We start from the raw sequence: 11,197 nt of genomic DNA, 5'->3' as shown, positions 1-11,197 counted from the left end.
AAATTAGGAAAAAAAAATTCTATAGGTGACATTAGCCTCAATAAATTGGTGAAAAAAATTATATTTAATTGTTTATGAAGACACTTTACCTGTATACATTGTCAATGTCTTACAAATGTACAATATAGTAAAAACCATTTCACATGAGCAAAAAACCACTCAGGTTGAAGTACAAGTTTAGCAACCAAATTTTCACATTAGTAAAAATAGATTTCAAAATCCATTATTTTTGTGTTTATCAAACTTGAACAACTTTTTTTGTAATTTTGATATCAAAAAAATAAAAACAATGTTACTCAGTTCAAAATTAAAAAGAATTTTAAAGTATAAAAAAAAGGTCATCACATTAGTCAACACCACAATGAAAATAAAATAGAACCAATATTTTAAAAATAAAAATAATAAAACTACAGTATAATATGATATGTATATCGTACACATTCGTTTTATATTTATTAAACAATAATTTTCGTACCTGTATTTATTTAAATTTTTTATAAATAGTTTTCATCTAAAAATTTTCTTCTCATAAATTTACTTGCCTGAATGAATTTGTACTAATATCAGGATGTACGTTGATCCAGCAGCCATCGCCTATTATTAAATCAAATAAAAAATACATTTAACTAGTTTACACTTAATACATTAGTCTGGTCAATTCTTTCACTGATTTGAATTTTATGAATACAATTTATCCTCAACATCTCATATAATATTATATTTTGTAATATATTCGTATTGGTTAGGTATATTACTATATTATGGTCATTATTTTCTTACCGAAGTTATCATACCATTGTTTATAGTGAAAATATCAAAGATGGTGAACTTCGGTGAACAAATTAGTAATTGATTATAAAATAAATGTAGCTGTTAACAAAAATACAAAATTTCACACACTATAGAATAGGTAACAAAAAATATTATTAAATAATTCATAATGGATAGGTAAGTACTAAGTACTTTAATTTCTTACCTCTTCTTTTGTACTAAAATCTAAGTATCGATTGTTCATTTCTGTTATAAGCTTTTTTACTTTAATCGCCTATAATACAAAATTAACCCAATAATAAAAATATATTATCAAAAAACATTTGTTATGTACCTAACTATCTTTATTATATTATAATTTAAATTTGAATTTTGTCAAATAGATTAAATAATAATGTACCTACAAAATCATAATTACCTACATACATATAATATATGTAATTCCGCTAACATTATAAGTAGTCATAGATAATGTTTAAGTAGGTAAATAATAATCTGTGAGTAATAGAAAGTTATTTTTAAATCTTACGATTAATACTTATTGAGATATTAAAGTAAACATCGGATTTTTGTAGATTAACACGCTTTTTCGTAACGCTTTTCGATTCTGTGTGATAAAGCAAAGACATAAAATGTCAAAATTGTTGTATAGGTAAAGCATGAGTTGACTACGACTGCTGCGGCCTGAGGGATAGAAAGTAGTACTGTATGTGTGTAAGTGTACCTATATGTAATCGACGGTAATCGGTAAAAAAGACCGAAGAAAAAAAAATAATTGTTAAAAATCTAACCTCCCGCATTTGCAGTTATTAATTATTAACTACAAATGAGAATTTTATATAGTGAAACACTGAACTTAGTATGCCAGTATGGTGCTCTCGTATTTCCAATAATATAGCTTTCTGAGTAAGTAGTATGAACACTTGGTATGCAAATGGAACAAATCTAGTTTAGCACCCCTCGAAATTTTGGTTTTTATTTTTAGAAACCTACGTATTTTAACGTTTTAAAAATTATGGTGCAATAAGTTTTTTCCGGAAATCTTTAGTTTTTGAGTAATTCTAAAAAATACATATTATGCTATAAGGTATTTTAACGTACAATTTTCAAAGGGAATATAGAGGCCAGCATTTCCATTCGCTCGCTGGGCTCGCTCGGACATTCAAAACGAAAATATCCCTCGATTTGCTATGCAACATTACCTAAGGTAGGTCACAGGGCTGAAAAACGATGCCCATAATTATTTTGCTAACAACGGTTGGTAATAATTTTTGATTATCATATCTCATTAGTAGGTATAGTCGTAGTATTCGCTTTGCGCATCATGCGTAAGACACCGAAAATCGTGAACTTAGTTGGCTATAACTTTAAAACTAATGATTTTCGGAAAAAACTTTTGGCTCTATAATTTTTAAAACGTTGAAATATATGGGTAGGTTACCAAAAATAAATAAATCTAAATTTCGAGGGAGTGCGCTAAACTAGATTTATACCAATTTTAATAATAAATTATTAGTATTAAAAATTATTCTTTTTTTCCGGGATTCATAATCGACAATCGCGTAGTATTGTTATTATCTTAAATACGTTATATATTATATCGATTTTTATATACAATTATTTCATTAAAATCATTAGATATAAAAGTTCAATACCTCATTATGTAACAACATAATATAAATTATAATATAACAATGAATAATGATCAAGTAGATAGATTTATAATAAAGATTATAGAGTAAAAATATTTGTACAAAAGTATTAAGTACCTATAATAGTCATAGTCGCAAATAGGGAGATACATTGGCGGGGGCTTAATCCCTTTAATATATTCAACAAAAATTCCCCTTTTATGTATAATATTACTTTTTTTTTTATTAGCTTTTAGTATAAAATTATTACTTCATAGTTAATGCACATATTATATTTATTATAATTAATAAATTATTATTAACTAGATAATAGGTATAACTACTGTATTAAATTTATTCTACTGTTGAATTTGGCAAAGTCATTTAATACTGATAACATGTCAATATTAATATACTTTTCAATAATAATTAACTATAAACCACTGAATTTTTCTTGGAGCGTTGTTGATCTCATCCATATTTTCAATCTCTGAACACAGGGGTGTTATTTTAACTCGCATTTTTACCATGCGGTAAAGTCATGAATCATGATGCACGTGACTGTTCGAAATATCACGCGATATTTATGTTCCCAATATTTCATAAATCAATCAAATCTCTAATTAAAATGTAAAAAAAAATAATATATTAACCATATTGTACATTTTTACAGTCATAGGGAGCAGTCGAAAAAAAATTTAATTATTAATAGGTGCATTCAATTTTAATTTAAGAGTAAATATTGGGGGGGATTAGCCCCGTAAACCCCACCCTATTTGCGCCTATGATAATAGTACATTTTTATACAAATACCCGAAATGTGCAATTTTGTGCAAAATTACAAAAATAATAGTGATAGGTATATTTTATTGATTTTAATTAATGCCGTAAATATTTTTACCTTTAACGCTTATAAAAGAAAAATGGCAATTGTGTTTTCAATAAGTATATTTTAATAATTAACTGTAAAACCAAGTAGGTACCTAGTACCTACCTATTAACTTAAGTGGAACCTTGTATTACAATTTAAAATGTTTTATCATTAAGTTATACATATACATTGACATATAAAATCAACGGAAATTAATTCAAAGAGCATGGAAATGTGTATTACCTGCAGAGTGCAGATATAAAGTGTAAAGTATAACAATATTAATAACTAACTGAAAAGCAAAATTCAAACTGCTCAACTATTGGATTTACTTAACATATGGAGTGCTATAATATATAACGTCTTATAACTTATAAGGTTTGAACTGCAGGGCCGTATTATATCGGAAATGTAAGCATTATGCCTATAAGACCTACAACAAACGCAAGACCTACGGAAAGATGGCTCAATCTAAAAAAAAAAAAACATTGTAAAAGCACTAAAAACATTTTTTTTCTCGGTATTTAGGTACTAACCTCTATCATATTTTATTTTAAAAGCGTATTTTTACACATTTGGAATTCAAGGTAATTTGATGATAAATATGTCCTGTATTAAAATATATATAATTGTATTCAGTGCCGGATCTAGTATATTTTTTACCCGGGGCAAAGTATAAAATTAGCGCCCTCCTTTGTTATGCCCACAATTTGGTGCCGTAATTTAGCGCCCCCAACCAAAACTTTCGGGGCAAGTGCCCCGGTTCGCCCCCCCTAGATCCGGCCCTGATTGTATTTATTTCTACTTTAGACGTTTAGAATAAGATAATGTTTTTTAATGAATGATAATTAACTCACAATTCTGATTAATATGTTGGGTCTAAATTAACAAAAACGTATATATTGGATACACCTATACCATTTTCCTATCATTTATCAAATGTCAAAACACGATTTAAATTTTTCAATACACTGTTGGATCGAAAGGAATGTTTAATACTTCGACGTTTAAAGTAATAATAATATAATGCTTTTATGTAATATAAAGAATACAATATAGGTACCTACCTCTTTAGTGGCAGTATGTGCTGTGATAACGATGAGGCAAAATCTGAAAGAATATTGAAGCATCCATCCAAAAAATAGAATTCTGGTTCGAAATAATGGTGCATTGTAAGAATCATATTTATTCGGATAAAATACTTGCGTATATATGTCGAAATGTGACGCAACGACTATAGAAATAATCGATAGACTAATTTGAAAGTCAAACAAACATTTGAGATCATTGACAGCTTCTCGAATTAACCAGTGTTTAATCCTCAAAAGTTCGATAGTATTCGCTAATGGACTTACTTTGTCCTTTGAATAGTAAAAATCTTTTTCATATACGATTACACAAGGCGTATCATCACTTTTTCTTGGTGTTTTCTCTTGGCTAGCAATAAAAGGATATCGTACATTGTAGTTGTAATAGTTATGTTCGTCATTTATTTGAATTAACTCCTTGTTTACATCTCGAAACTTTGTATACATCACGAAACACTGGATGGCAAAGTGTAATTCCGTGAAAACCAAGTTCAGGTTGCTTATGTAATAGGTTACAAAATATGTTGTCATTAAAATAGGATTGGTGTGAATGTGTGATTATTAAATATGTAAAATAATTTTAAGCCGTTTATTGGTACGGTAATAATTATGCACAAGAAAATCACGGTACAAGAAAAATACTTGATTTGTTTTAAAGTGACAGTGTTCATTGGCATATAAATCTCAAATCCTTCTAATGTTGTCTTATACTTTTGATATTTATACTTAGCGTTGTATATAACAATTATTCTTGATGTAAATGAACAAATATACACTGTAATACATACCAACTGTGACATAGACGTAGCAAATACGTGCGACCAATCATCAAACAAATGTGTAACGTAGGGTGACATGAACGCAGAAATTATGATAGTGATAAATAAAATAATGGAGTAAATTATTTGGCATTTGTCTTTATCATTATTCGAGTCGATAAATATCACACCAAAATATTTCAAATAAAACATTGTTAGAGTCCAAAAGTATACTAATATACGTCCGTGTACCTAAATAATATAATACAATATAATTTAACATTAAGGTATATGAGGTACTAAATTTAACGTAAAACATTCAATATTTCAAAAACCACTAACGTTTTTTTAAAAATTTCCTCTTACATAATTGTAAATGGTTAAAAAACAAAATTTTCAAAAATAACTATAAATAATACTATTTTTGGCACTTAATCTTAAAACTTTTAGACACTAGATTTTGACTTAAAATGATTATTTATTAACAATAACCGAGATTTGGGGGATTTTAATATTCTTTTCAGACAAACAGATATAGAATTCTAGATTTGAATGAAAATGTTGTTATTTAATAATACATAATTTATTGTAGTCTACTACACCAGGCACACCACATCAATGTTTTTAGTTGTCATTATTTTGCTTACCGTGTACCTATATTACATAATATTATATTAGAGATATTTTTAAAATGAAATAGATGTTTGATAATTATTTTATCTTATTAATGTTACATGTGTAAATGTGAAAACACTGAAAACAAGTATCCTCTGATCTCTGACCACTTTAAAGTTTAGCTATTCATTTCCATTTTTCATCCTTCATAAATGTCAAATAATACAATGATAATTTACCACACATCACACACACAGATAAAATGAAAAGTAACATAAATTTGTTAGTATTTTTTTTTTTTTACTTTTGTTCTAAAAAGGATAATGATAATGAGTGCACATGGTCACTGAAAAGTAAGCTCCGACGCGCTAGTTATGTGGTAGCACACTAGCACCTGGTCGCCAAATTTCTGAATACGCTCTGGGTCCTTGTTAGATTATATTATGCATACTTTAACACACCAATACTGAGTACACCGCTGGCAATAAGTGCATTACAAACATTAAAAGCAATTATCTTCAGATGGTTTTATACTTTTATAATTACAGATACTTATCCATATTATTATTAAGTATTTTAAAATATATTATAATTGTATATTACCTAGATATGTATACTATGAGTAGCAACTAGTATTTGTATAAATTATATTCTATATTTACTACGTAACCGATTGCAATAAAAAATATTTAATTTACTTTGCTCGTCTAATTGAACATTACAATATTACCAAGGTAAAAAAAATAATATGACTGAATTAATCAACGTTTCAATAAACAAATAGCACCACAGCCTTTTTTTATAATCAATTTATTATTATATTTAACTATTATAAGAAATTAGATATTCTTAATTTTAACCTGTCTGATACGTGTTTATTTTACTAACCAGGTAAACTACATAAAATTTTTATAATATGAAGTAGATATCAAGTATTTTAAATGTCAAACATAATGACCGAGCACTATTAGTTAAATTATTTTTTTTTACGATTTTACTTATATTTAAATAAACATAATTATATTTTATAATTAAATAAAGTCAACAGTCTGCGGACAAGTAACAAATTATAATATGTAAACATGTGTTATATTTAATATTTGCGTAAATTGTTAATACAATGATTATTTTTAAAATGTTAATGACGTACTCATTACTCATACACAGTGCCGCAAAAACCAGGTGGGCAAGTGCCATAGGCACCCTTGCTTAGGGGCTCGCATTGGGGGCCAACCCATGACAATTGACCGAAATGAAACACGAAAAATGTTATGAAAAAAATATGAGATGGACATCAAGATTTATTATAATATATATCCTATTATACCTATATTTATCTATTATACATATATTTTAGTTGTAGTAATAGTCCATTTTGACCATACATTACAGAAACTATATACGTCATGTAGGTGGTAATTAGTGGTATAAGGTATAAATTATAAGGTCTTTGTCTTTGAAAATAAAAGTCGAAGAAACCTATAAACCAAAATTAATCAGCCAATGTTTAAAATTTCAAAAGTATAGCCGAGCGTACCTATATTATATTATTATCTATAACCTATATAGATCCGTTGCAGCTCTGTGACATATATCTACATAAATCAACACTTGATCTTAGTATCTTACTACCAAATACCAGTTGTTGTGTAATTGCATTTTAAGTATTAAATGCACATTGAATAACAAATGATCTTTGAAGTGAATTAAATAGTTTAAAAATTTTGAATTTGAGTGTATTAATTATTGAAGGATAAAAAGAGAGAAAAAATTCTCGGCAATAAGCTGATAACTTATAACCGTGTATGTATATCAAAAATATGCATGGAGTCGAATAAACGTACAATTAATTAAATATGAGTATAAATATTTTTTAAAATGTTACCGCATACGTGGAAACGCATTCAAATTATTGCAGTCATGATTGAATTGTGTGTTCTTGTCGTAGGTACATAACTTTTAATTGCCGTCTCTGATTATATATTTTTTAATATAGACTCATTTAAACACAAACTATTTCTTTTATATTTATAATTTATAATTTATTATTAGTTTTTGTTATTCCAATTTATTACATTTTTCAATATTATAGACTAATAAATGTTAAGTTAAAATATAATAAAATTACAGTATAAAGATAATAGAAGATGATACCTGAAGCCTATAATAATAATGGTATTTAATTTTATTTCACATAATGATATCCTTCCAATTTAATTTTTTAATTTATGAACTTTGAAATAAATAATGATCCTTATGATTCTTTGTTCTTTCCGAATGAAATTGAACTAGTATAAGTATATATGTTGCACCAGCACACATCATCTATTATAAAAACAATATTTAGATTAAAATTAAAATAAGAGAAAGTAAAATAATAATACAGTGCTCAATTGATAAATTAAATTATCCGTAATATTATTAGTATTATTATTTATATTTTATTCATCATATTATAATAATATTGATTAATAATATTAAATTTTTATTTTATTTTATTATTTAAATAATCGGTAAATATTGATTATTGTATTATTTTGTAAGGACATGTCAATTGATCACAAACAATTTATCGCACGAGAATTGCTCTATAATTTTTGATTGAAAAACAGTTGCTTGCAAATGATAATTGATCGAACTGATCGAAGAACTAAGTTCGCTAACAACTTTGCAAACGTCAAATTCGTTTGAAGTATAGATATTCAACTGAATAGATATGTGTTATATAGGCATATAGCCGTAGATATGCACATATGTGAACTTTAAAATGAACAATTCAACATATTCGTCAAAGAGAAGAAGCCTTTCCATCTAACCCAAATAATTTTGATTTTATTATTCCCGAGCAGTATCGAAATTATATAATAGAGATGGTTAGTTATTTTTGCATTATAATGACAGTGGCACTAATCATTTACGTATTTTGATTTATACAACACAGACAAATTTGGATTTTATGGAGGATTGTGAACATTGGTTTTGAGATGAACCGTTTTTAGTAGTTCCACCGATCTTATGCAATTATACACAATTTATGATATTTGCGTTAGAGAACCTATATAATCATTATCGCACTATGCGTTCACTCGAAGTTTGTAGAGAGAAAGAAAAATCGATTTTAAATGTATATGATAGTTTTAGTTTAATTGATTATTTAAAAACATTAGAGTGAAAATTTATTTTATTTGAATTATTTTTTTAACAACAACAAACTATGTTTAATTTGTTACTGTCAATCAAATGTGTGCGGTATTGAATGGTGTAAAATGTGCGGTCATAACGACCGCCATTCTATCAATACCCACCATAACCTATACTCAACTTTAAGGAGTTAACTGATTAACACTTGAACTTTACGTTCTATCACTGCATACAGCATACGTATTTGGTATTCATTGTATTACGTAAAGATATTTATGATAATAACTTATAACTTATAGGTACTAACGTACTTAGTTTGTGATTGGGTATTTGGCAATATCTATATGTTAGTCATAATGAGATATTTTTATTTTATACAAATTACTAATTAGGTTCAATATCTTAATTACATTTAATAATTATATTTGATTTATGTATCCCCTTTACTCATTATTTACTTACCGAAGTTATGAGACTATTTTTTATAGTTAAAATATCGAAAACAGTGAACTCGGGTGAATAGACAGTTAATTGGTTATAAAATAATTGAAGCTGTAAATTAATAAATACATAAATTGAAAACGTGTGTATGTATAACTCCTAGTTTAATATACAGAGTGATTATTTTGTCATTAACTACTCATTATTTCAAAATCTATTAATGTTTTTGAAAATATTTTTCTTACATAATTTTTAGTCGAAATAAAACAACATTTTTTATCGTTAAATTACTTTAAGTTTTTTTTTTACTTTTTTTGAATCACAACTTCACAACTTATATTTTGAATTTTGAAGCAGGCAGAATGTTTTTTGAAGTATTGAGTATTTGTCGATTAAAGAATCACCTGGTATAATAATAAGAACTAATAAATAGGATTTTTTATTGATTGACAATTACCTCTTCTTTCGTATTAATATCTGTATGTCGATTGCTCATTTTTGCTATTAACTTTTTGGTTTTAACCGCCTAAAATAAAAAAAACAATCGGCTGATAAATAAGTAGTACTCATTATAACTTTTAAGAGACATTAATAAAATGATAATGTATTTCTACTAGAAAAAGTTAATGTTTATAATCTGTATGTATTATATTAAAAACCAACTTCCTTAATTATATTAAGAACCAACTTCCTTTCAAACTAACTTACAAATATAATTTATAATTTATACAAATAATACATATAATGTATATTTTTTACAATAGAATTATATACCTACAGCTGTCTACTCATAAATCATAATATTATAATAGCCAATAGGGTTTATTTACTGGAAGAAGTTCAGTTTACTCTGGCCAGAGAGAAAACGCTATAGTACTTCGACACATCTAAATGAATGTAGCAGTACACTAGTCAGTGGCGTATATAGAAATTAATTTTGAGGGGGGGGGGAAGGTTAAAAAATATGTGTGATAATATTATAACAATTAAAATCAATGCCCATACCAACCATACATTTAGGGGGGGGGTTGAAACCCTAACCTCCCTATATATGCCACTGACACTAGTACTAAGTGTAGCGTAGTGTTTCTCAAACCTTATTTTATGGCGATACGCATAATTAAAATATTTCATACTTAGGTAGTAACACAAAATAAAAAATAAGAATAATGGAAATGTTTAATTTTAATAAATTATTGATAATATAAAATCAGTTACCTTATTTTTAATCATCATAGATTTTTTATAAAATACCTATTAATATAGTTGTAAATCACGTCGAAAATGTTTGTACATTTAGTGTCATTTAATTTACTTCGTGATGTACTTGGACTTTTCCGTTTACACACAGGTTGAGAAACACCGGTTATAGTGTACTGAAAAGTGTAAATAAACATTTGACTAACTGAGATTGGGTTATAGATTTTATCTTTATTTTTCCAAAATAAACATTATGATGATCTTATTGTGGTGTGACAGCGTTTGATGAAATATAAATCATCTTTTTTATTGACTGTTTTTTTTTTTTTTTTAAATAGAATTACACGATAAATTGATTAATATACTGTTTTGTTTTTAATGTTGGAGACCATAGTTACGAACAAAAAGTCAACTAAGAAGAACTAAAAATAAAATAATTCGTGCAGGAGTATTATTTGAAAGGGGGCAGACCATGACTAAATTTATCAAATATCTATGAAGTAGACTATGAGAAATATCCCATACAAATAAATTTTAAAAAATCTGCAATTTTTTATTTGATGGTCAAATGCTAAAATCGATAAATTTATATTTTGAACTTAGAAATCATTTTCTTTTAAATACATCTACGGCTTATTAAAATGTCGATATGCACTAGCTGATGACAATCCTTATTATGCG

General features: G+C 26.7%; 1 pseudogene; it reads right to left on the bottom strand.

Moving 5' to 3' along the window:
• Positions 1-471: 471 nt before the first annotated feature.
• LOC114120452 (uncharacterized) lies at positions 472-10,972 on the bottom strand (annotated as a pseudogene).
• Positions 10,973-11,197: the final 225 nt, after the last annotated feature.

The sequence above is a fragment of the Aphis gossypii genome, chromosome 2 (assembly GCF_020184175.1).
Source record: "Aphis gossypii isolate Hap1 chromosome 2, ASM2018417v2, whole genome shotgun sequence".
NCBI lineage: Eukaryota > Metazoa > Arthropoda > Insecta > Hemiptera > Aphididae > Aphis > Aphis gossypii.
Note: the sequence above shows the minus strand (reverse complement) of the source record. Positions and strands in the feature narration are given on the sequence as shown.